Raw genomic sequence first — 10,118 nt, 5'->3', positions numbered from 1 at the left:
GGGTGTAGGAGGGAGCAGTGCAAGAGACCGTCGGGGGCAGAATACATGGTGAGAAGGGAGGCTGCCTAGAAGCATAAAAATCTACTTCACCACTGTTCTGTACTCTCTTCAATACTCTGTGTTACAGATCTCTCTGGCAAGAAATGGGGTCCAATGGCAAAGACTGCTCTAAATAAGATAGTATAAATGAACACAGAGAGAAATTCCAAAGAGTAACCCAAGAAAATACAAGTGAAATCTAATCGTAAGGTAATTAGTCCCATTAAGTGAAATACATAAAGGAATAGTCCATAAAAAAGCACAAAGGAAAAAAATAGGAGTACTTTATTGTGATGTTACATTTCAGAGAATATAAAATTATAGGAAAACAATTCCACTTTGTTCAGAAAACCAGAAAGTCTTGGTCCCAGGTGGACTGAATTTTTATTGCAAATAAGTTCCTTAATACACAAGTAAAGAATATAGTTACTTATTCTATTCTCTACTGTAAGACGTGCCACATTGCCCAATATTTGGGTACAGTGCCCAGATTGTGACCATGCACTACAGAGGTGAGATTCCCCCAACTCCAATTTGCTACACACTCCAAGAGAGATTATTGTGATCAGAGGTGGAATGAGAGGGGTGAGAAGGGTCGCTGCCCAGGGAGTAGCCTGACAGGGGGTACAGAAATCTCTTTTGGTGCATATATTGCGGAGCTGCATTGATTGACTTGTCAATCAGCTCTGCTGCCTATCCCATTGACATCATGATCCGGCACTGTGATCAGCTGCAGCGCTGACCCAGGTGTGTTAGTGCAGCACTTTACAGGGAGGGAACAGAGGTTGTGGATGACAGATGCTGGGGATAGGCCATGAGTACGGGCCAGAGTAAGGTGGAGACTTTCTGTACTCTGCATACAGGACACTGCATGCATGACAGTGTCTGTGTGTGTGTGTGTGTGTGTGTGTGTGTGTGTGTATTCCAAGTGTCAGTGTGCATAAGTAAGTGTGCTCTGTAAGTATGCCTGTGTGGCAGGTATAGGGGGGTGGTTCAGCTGGAGGAACTTATCCAGGCACAAAAGCACATAGATGCCCCAGATTATACCACCCCAAATGCTGATAATATCCTGCTGCACTTTACAGAAGATGATGCAGATGTCAGTGGGTGGTGGGTTCATTAAATCCATCCATCATATCATAGCCACACTGTGCATATGATGTACTGAATCAATCACAGGAAGACATCTCCATGGTAGGGGTAGAAGTTAACAGAATATGTCCAGCACTGTGGTGTGTAGCCCATAAATAATAATTGTGCACATTACAGAACATACTTGCAACTGCAAGATCATTTTGCTGCTTGTAGTGTTTGCTCTTGTCCTGTGCAGTGTTGTCGTAGATCCGTCTCTTCAGTGTTCACTGCAATAAAAGTAAGACATTGCATTAATATTACAGAAGTTTGGGAGCTGAAATCCCACTATGCTGCAGACATTTTCCCTTTGCATAAGATTCTTGTGATTATATCTCAATGATGATCAATAACAACTACATCATAACACAGCCGCTCAATACAAAATATGTATTTGCTATCAATGGTCATGGAGGCCAAACGTCACACAATGTACAGATATACTGCTGCGGCCGAGTTTATTCGAGCATTTGCCCGTTCTTGGCCGCAGCAGTAACCTGGCGCGCGCCGGAGGGTGCCGGGCGCACGCCGAAGCAGCGGAGGAGCGCCCTCCGATCGGGGCTTTCTCCCTTCCGCTGCCGGGTCCGTCGGGTCCCCCGGAACTCCCTGCCGCTGTCCCCCACATCGCGGGACACCAGTGCTCCCTCGGGGAGCCCTGGACGCGCGTGCAGGGGGCGCAGGCACCCGATGACGCGTGACCGTGCATCGGTGATGCGCGGCACGCTGAGGGAGTGCGGCTAGCACGCCGGGGCATCCCCCGGCTTGCGGTGCTAGCCGTGCTTCAATAAAACGTGTCGGTAGTGTAGCAAGGATTATTTCTTCCTCTGGTGCATTATGATGGGATGTGTTGTAAGATTCTGCATTATTAGCATCACTGAATCTTTTGGAAACTGAGTAATATTCTATGTTTTAATGCAATATTATGGATGATCAGCCGGTAAAATAAAGCTTACTGTATCTGTAGCCATGCTCTACCCATGATGTGCTGAATCAATGACTGCAGAGTGATTCAGAGTGGTAAACATGACTGGAACTCATCTCTGAATAGAGGACAGAACAGCAGTGCAGAGTAGGAGGTGAATGTATCTCAAATGGAAGACTTAGTAGCTGTGTGGGGAGTAGACAGTACAGACTGATCAAATAAATAGTTAAAGGAGTATCTTCAACATTACTTGGCTTTGTTATCAACATTGAAGTTTCTCTTGTTTTTTCTGTTCTTTAAATCACTACTACTGATGCCATGTGTAACCTGTACTGAGAGATATACTCTACTGGCCTAGATGAAACCATATGATGCAAACAGGATTCATCCCACTCCAGATTCATATGATTGCACCACTTCAACCTTTAATAAAACACATAGAACTACAGCAGTGCGCTACTGCACATGTTCTTGTTATGAATGGTAGTAGATGTGGTCCTTGGGTCAATACTTCATACAGCAGCCACACTCTACTCATGATGTATTGAATCAACAAAAACCTGCATGGTACAGATCACAGGAAGGGTAGAGTAGAGGGGAATATGTCCAATGCGAAACCCTTAGCAGCTGGATTGTGTGGAGTCAACAAAACGACAAATACTAAATGAGAAATATACACATTGCTTATCTGTCTCTGTGTAGTCATTTTCCTCCTCTTCAACTGTCTTTCAAAATTTCTCTTCTGACAGAAAAGAAACACATGGCTTCAATATTCACTGTTCTTCCCTCCTGAAATAAAAGTTAAGCATTGCATGGTTATGATCATACATACAATGAACCTTGCGCCAAACCATGTGATCCAAAGTAAATCCACCTCCCTCCCATAGCTGTGTTCCTTCTAGAGCTTCTACCACACAAGTCATTAATGTTCGTGACACTGTACTGCAGTCACAGTCTGCACACAAAGTACTGAATCAATTACATCACACTGAAAAGGCAGTCTACATGATGCAATAGTTAACCATAATAACTCTGTCATGCAAATGACAGGAAAACCTATATGTATATCATTAGGGGAGAGGGGAAAAATAATTAAAAAATAAGTGCGACAAATAAAAACAGATTATAGGAAAGTAAATCCTTGCCCTGGGAACTTTACAATCTAATAGAAATGTTAGAAGACTTAAAGAGAGGCAGCAGTTGGGGGAAGAAGTGCAGTAGATGACAATGCTTGTCCTTAATGGTGGGTACAATTAGTAGAAAGCACATCTTGGGAACAATAGTTGTTAGCAGTGACTGTGGGTGTGGGACAGTAGCCACGAGTCAAAGTTTTTTAAATGCTTGATTTAAGTCGTGAATTTTAAGATTGGTCTTACATGTGGGTGGAAGAGGTTATGTTGGCATATACTGAGTGTGAGGAAGTTTCACATGTACGGTGCAGTGATGGAAAATGGTTTCAGGCAAGTGAGAGAACAGTAGAGGTGAATGAAGTTTACAGGAGACAGTTATGGTTATAGTGCAAGAGACAAGCAAGGGCATAACGAGAGATCAAAGATGATATGCAAGAAGGAGCAGATTAATGGAGAGCCTTAACAAAAAGGTAAGGAGGAGAACTTTGTAGGTGATACAAAAACTTGATGGGATGCCAGGACAGGGATTTAAGGAGATGAGCAGAGACTGTTGTGGGAGAAAGTGAGATAATTCAAGCAGCAGAGTTTTGCATAGGAGAAAGTTGTGAAGCATGGAGGCCTGTTAGTAGTATGTTAAAATAACCTATAGGATAACAGTATACATTGGAGTTTTAGCAGTAGGTTGAGAGGGGAAAGGGAAGATCTTGGCAATATTACAGAGAAAGAGGCAACACATTTTACCCATAGCCGTGCATGTGAATGGAGATGGAATTGAAGAGCCAAATGTTACTCCTATGCAACATGTTTGATGACAAGATAGATGGTAGTACTGTTTACTGTGATGGAGAAAGGGGATAATATGAGCCCAGTGTTAGACATTAAGTTTAAGGCAGTGGAGTGCCATCCATGAGCATATAGCCAGGAGACAACCCAAGAGTAGGGACTGGATTGCAGGAGTGAGAACAGGGGTGGATAGATTTGTGTGTGTATCATCCGCATAGAGATTATATCTAAGGCCAAAAGCATTGATGAAGTCACCAAATGATAGTATGTAGAGAGAAAGAGAGATCTCAGAACAGAGCCCTGATGTATACCCACAGACAGATCAATAGAAGACGAAGACATGTTAGCAACAGAGATGGAGAATGTGTGATAGGAAAGTTATGATGAAAACCAGGATAGAACTTTGTTACTGATACCAAGAGAGAGTTTAGAATATGAAGGAGGAGAGTGATTGAGAGCATCAAACGCAGCCGATAGATCAAGTAGGATTAGCAGGGAAAAACCTTGGGAATTAGCTTTAAGCACAGTCTGTAGAACGTGCTGTACGAAAGGCAGGTTGTAAAGGATCCAGGAGGGCATGTGATTTAAGAATGTTGACACTAGCAATTAGAAGGCAAACAGCATGAGGGATACAGAGCGGTAGTTAGTAAGGCACATAGGGTGTAGTTTGTTTCTGACAAAAGGGTGACCGCTACAGGCTTAAAGTAAGAGGGCAAAAATCCAGAGAATAGGGAGAAATTGAAGATGTGGGTGAGAGTGGGGACTAAGAGATGCAGTAAGGTGTGAGGGGATACGATCTAGAGGGCATGTGGTAGAGGGAGAATAGAAGATGATTAGCATCCAGCTCTGTAAGAGAAGAAAAGGAGTCAAGTGCAGAAGGAGATTTGGGTAGAAGGAGAGAAGGGGGAAGGGACAGAAGGAATCTCCTTTTGGGTGGCATCCACCTTGCCTCTGAAGTAGTCAAATGCTTGAGGAGAAGTGAAGGAAGGATGGCAAGTGGGAGGAGAAGGTCAGTGGAGGGAGTCAAATACAGAGAAAAAAAACAGCGTAAATTAAATTTGAGTGTTGATGAGTGTGGAAAAAAGTAGTGTATTTAGCCCTAGAGAGCAGCTTTATACAGGACAGGAGACATTTTTACTGTAGAAAAATCAAACAAAGTGTGAGATTTCCTCCGTAGGTATTAAGAACAGCGAGTGGAAGTGTGATGAGTGTGTTTGGGAATTTAGCCAAAGGTGTGGGTTAGAGGGATGAGTGTGTCAGAGCCTATAGGGGGCATATAGATAGGAGGATAGCATTGTAAGAGTTAATAAGATTGTTAGTTTAAGCAGAAAGAAAGAGAGAGAAGAGAGAAGAGAGGTTAGAGTAGATGTCAGAGGAGAGTTTAATTAAGCAGAGGCAAATCAGTGGGACAGGTAAGATGCGGTGAGGGGAATGACTGATTGTGACTGATGAGAGCAGAAGAGGTTATGTACAACTAGAGCCTTGTTAGTAAGAGTGGACATTCCAGAGGGCACAGGAGAAGGGAAGAGAAAAGTAAGGAAAGGAATGTGGATTACATTAGATAGGTTAACACTCTTAGTAGGGAGGCCTGATGTGTATATGAGCCGGTCCAAGATTATAAGAGATATCCCCCAACATCAGCGAGCATAGAAGGAGACACAGAGATAGGTGTAGAGAGAGACAGAGATAGGGATATGTAGAGAGAGAAGGGCGTCAAGAGAATGAGACAGATAGGCGTAGAGAGAGGAGACATAGAGAGAGGGGGCTTTGAGAGGGGGGCGTAGAGAATGAGGGAAGGTGGAAGAGAATAGGATGTGCAGGAGTGCATTTCATTGAGCAGTGCAGAAATAGCTGCAATAGAGGTCTGTACAAATGGTGCTTTGTGTAGACACATGCAAAGGTAGGGGAAGGAAAGTGTATAGAACATGTGGATAAAAGCAGGAGTGTGGAAGTTAGAGAAATTAGAAAAGTTTTACAGAGGAGTGAGGAAACAGTAAACAGAAAGAACAAGAGAGAGGTTACATTGGGATGACGTGCTGTGGTAGAGAGAAATGCTAGGAGAGAGCCTCCAGATATTAGAGGACATGAATTGAGAGAGCAAATGTATAAATCAAAACCGGAGGGGGAGGTATAGCACGAAAGCTTGCACAGCAGTTGATGAAGATTATAGTCTTAAAGTTGCGTGTACCTGTCAGGGCACTCAAGAAGGTCAATGCTCACAAGTGCAGAGTTCATGAAGAAATGCTGAATCCAGTTCCCCTCCAATTTAATTTTAATATAACTTTTTCATTCTTCATTACTGCAAAAAGCAAACAAAACAAAACCACATTGCATTACTATTTTCAAAATGGATTGAATGACATATTCAACAGTAACTGTGTGATGCCAATATTGCCTTCTCACTCGTAGGCCAGTACGGTCAGGTACCCAGTACTGATAAAACAATAAGTGCCCGTACTAAGTACCAATATGAATTATAAGGAAATGTAAAATCTCCAGGTCTCTCTCCATCTCTGCAACAGATATATGGATAAGCCCATATTAAGGCATCACGTGACCGGAGCCGTCACTGACTGGGTATACGCAAAGATGCAGGGAGATGCAAAGAAAGGGAGGGAGAGAGACAGGGAGAAGATGGGAAACGGAGGGAGGCACGGATGGCAGGCCTCTCTCTTTCACTGGTGCATGCAAGGAGCTGGTCCCAACATCCACAAAGTGTGTGTGTATTATTGGTTGTGTTTTATGGCGGTAGGAGGATAGTGTGTATATTGTGTGTGTGTGGGAGTATTATATTGTGTGTAGGGTATTATAGTGTGTATATTATGTTGAGGTGCAGAGGAGAGTGTTAGATTGGGTATCTTGTGTTAGGGGGTATTGTGTATATTGTGTTTAAGACTATAATATTATTGGGGAGATTATTATTGAGGAGGTATTAAAGTGTGTATTGTGGGGAGTATTAGTGTATGTATTATTTGTGGGTGACAGATGCTGTGGGTAGGCCAAGAGTACGGGCCAGACTAAGGTGGAGACTTTCTGTACTCTGCATACAGGACTCTACATGCACTGCAGAGGTGAAATTCCCCCAACTCCAATTTGCTACACTCTCCAAGAGAGAATATTGTGATCAGAGGTGGAAGATGAGCAGGGTCACTGCCCAGGGAGTAGCCTGTCAGGGGGCATGGAAATCTCTTTTGGTGCGTATGTTGCCACGTGGCATTGATTGACCGGTCAATTAGCACTGCTTCCTATCACAGTGACATGATCCGGTGCTGTGATCGGTTGCAGCGCTGACCAAGGTGTGTTAGTGCAGCAATTTACAGGGAGGGAACAGAGGTTGTGGGTGACAGATGCTGGGGGTAGGCCAAGAGTACGGGCCAGAGCAAGGTGGAGATATTCTGTACTCTGCATGCCCATCCTGCATGCCCAGGACTCTGCATGCATGCCAGTGGCTGTGGGGTGTGTGTGTGTAGGTATGCCAAGTGTCAGTGTGCATAAGTAAGTGTGTTGTGTGTGTAAGTAAGTTTGCCTGTGTGGCAGGAGGTGTAGGGGGGTGGGGGGCGGGGGGCGGTTCAGCTGGAGGACTTTACCCAGCACAAAAGCACATAGATGCCTCTGATTATATCACCCCAAATGCTGATAATATCCTGCTGTAGATGCACTTTACAGAAGATGATACAGATGTCATCAGTGTTTGGTGGGTTCATTAAATCAATCCATCATATAATAGCCACACTATGCATATGATGTACTGAATCAGTAACACCAATCACAGGAAGACATCTCCATGGTAGGGGTAGTGTTGAAGTTAACAAAATATGTCCAGCACTGTGGTGTGGAGCCCATACATAATAATTGTGCACATTACCAGAACAACATATTGTCAACTGCATGATCATTTTGCTGCTTGTAGTGTATACTCTTGTCCTGTGCAGTGTTGTAGTAGACCCGTCTCTTCGGTGTTCACTGCAATAAAAGTAAGACATTGCATTAATATTACAGAAGTTTGGGGGCTGAAATCCCACTATGCTAATGACAGTTTCCCTTTGCATAAGATTCTTGTGATTATATCTCAATGATGATCAATAACAACTACATCATAACACAGCTGCTCTATACAGAATATGTATTTGCCATCAATGGTCATGGAGGCAATATGTCACACAATGTACATATATAGCAAGGATTATTTCTTCCTCTGGTGTATTATGATGGGAGGGTGAGATTCTGCATTATCAGCATCAGTAAATCTGTAGGAAACTGAGTGATATTCTATTTTTTAATGCAATATTAGGGTAAAATAAAGCTTGCTGTATCTATAGCCATGCTCTACCCATGATGTGCTGAATCAATGACTGCAGAGCGATTTAGAGTGGTAAACATGACTTGAACTCATCTCTGAATAGAGGGTAGCACAGTAGTGCAGAGTAGAAGGTGAATGTATCTCAAATGGAAACCCTTAGCAGCTGTGTGGGGAGTAGACAGTACAGACTGACCAAGTAAATAGTAAAAAGTAGTAACTTCAACATTACTTGGTTTTGTTCTCCACTCCTGTTTTTCTGTTCTTTAAATCACTAATACTGATGCCATATGTAACCTGTACTGAGAGTTATATACTCTACTGGCCTAGATCAAATTAAATGATGCAAACAGGATCCCTCCCACTCAAGATTCATATGATTGCACCACCTCAACCTTTCATAGCAATAACATAGAACTGCAGCAGTGCGCTACTGCACATGTTCTTGTTATGAATGGTAGTAGATGTGGTCCTTGGGTCAGTACTTCATACTGTAGCCACACTCTATTCATGATGTATTGAATCAACAAAAATCTGCATGGTACAGATCACAGGAAGGGGTGGAGTAGAGGTGAATATGTCCAATGCGAAACCCTTAGCAGCCGGATTTTTTGAAGTCAATAAAACGACAAATACTAAATGAGAAATATACACATTGCTTATCTGTCTCTGTGTAGTCATTTTCCTCCTCTTCAACTGTCCTTCAATTTTCTATTTTGCAAGAAAATGAACACATGGCTTCAATATTCACTTCTGTTCTGCAGTCTTTCCTCTTGAAATAAAAAAGTTAAGCATTGCATTATTATTATTATAATTATTATTGACGATACATACAATGAACCTTGCTCCAAACCATGTGATACAAAGCAAATCCACCTCCCTCCCACAGCTGTGCTCCTTCTAGAGCTTCTACCACACAAGTTATTCATGTCAGTGAAACTGTACTGCAGTCCCGGTCTGCACACAATCTACTGAATCAATGACATCACACTGTGTCACACAATGTCATGCTAACGACAGGAAACAATCTTTGTATATATCTTTGTATATATAATAATAATAATAATAATAAAAAAAATAAGACAGGACAGACACTCCTACATTGCAATCAATAGAAAATAACTGGGACAGGCACTTCAAGGATGCATACGGTCCCGGATAAACTGTAGCTACCTATACACGTGTGCCTTGTCTCTAGACTCTGCATATATCTCTATTTATATACCACCCATTGTGTACTCAGCGCTTTACAAGAGAGACCAAAAAGTACAGGAAATTATTATACAATAAGTTCAACAAACAAAAACAGACAATAGGAAAGTAAATCCCTGTCCTGGGTAGTTTACAATCTAAGAGAAATGTAAGGAGACTTACAGAGAGACAACAGGTGGGGGAACAAGTGCAGTAGATGACAATGCTTGTCCTTAATGGTGGGTACTTGTAGTATAAAGCACTTCTTGGGAACAATAGTTAGTGACTGAATGAGTGACAGTAGCAACGAGTAAAAGCTATTGAAATGCTTCATTTAAGTTGTGAATTTTAAGGTTGATCTTAAATGTGGGTGGAAGAGGGTATGTTGGCATATACTGAGTGTGTGTGAGTTTCACAGGTAAATTGATGGGAAAGGGTTTCAGGCAAGAGAGCGAGTGCGCAGTAGAGGTGTAAGAAGTATAATGGAGACAGCTATTAGTAGAGCTTAGGAGACGAGGAAGGGCATAACGAGACCAAAGATGATATGTAGGAAGGAGCAGATGAATAGAGAATAGTGTTGGACTGGGTCCTCAACTATAAAAAAATGGGTAACGGGTACCCGGCC

The 10,118-nt window shown here is 42.6% G+C and overlaps 1 long non-coding RNA gene across 1 annotated transcript in view; it reads right to left on the bottom strand.

Moving 5' to 3' along the window:
• Positions 1-501: 501 nt before the first annotated feature.
• Positions 502-10,118, bottom strand: part of LOC142477107 (uncharacterized) — a 34,542-nt gene continuing 24,925 nt past the window's right edge. The window contains exons 16-20 of the long non-coding RNA XR_012792181.1: positions 8,955-9,074; positions 7,871-7,968; positions 6,194-6,304; positions 2,770-2,881; positions 502-1,400 (exon numbers count right to left, since the gene is read on the bottom strand). This is a non-coding gene — a long non-coding RNA (uncharacterized LOC142477107). The remainder of the gene's footprint in view (positions 1,401-2,769; positions 2,882-6,193; positions 6,305-7,870; positions 7,969-8,954; positions 9,075-10,118) is intronic.

Source organism: Ascaphus truei, unplaced genomic scaffold (genome assembly GCF_040206685.1).
Source record: "Ascaphus truei isolate aAscTru1 unplaced genomic scaffold, aAscTru1.hap1 HAP1_SCAFFOLD_1951, whole genome shotgun sequence".
NCBI lineage: Eukaryota > Metazoa > Chordata > Amphibia > Anura > Ascaphidae > Ascaphus > Ascaphus truei.
Note: the sequence above shows the minus strand (reverse complement) of the source record. Positions and strands in the feature narration are given on the sequence as shown.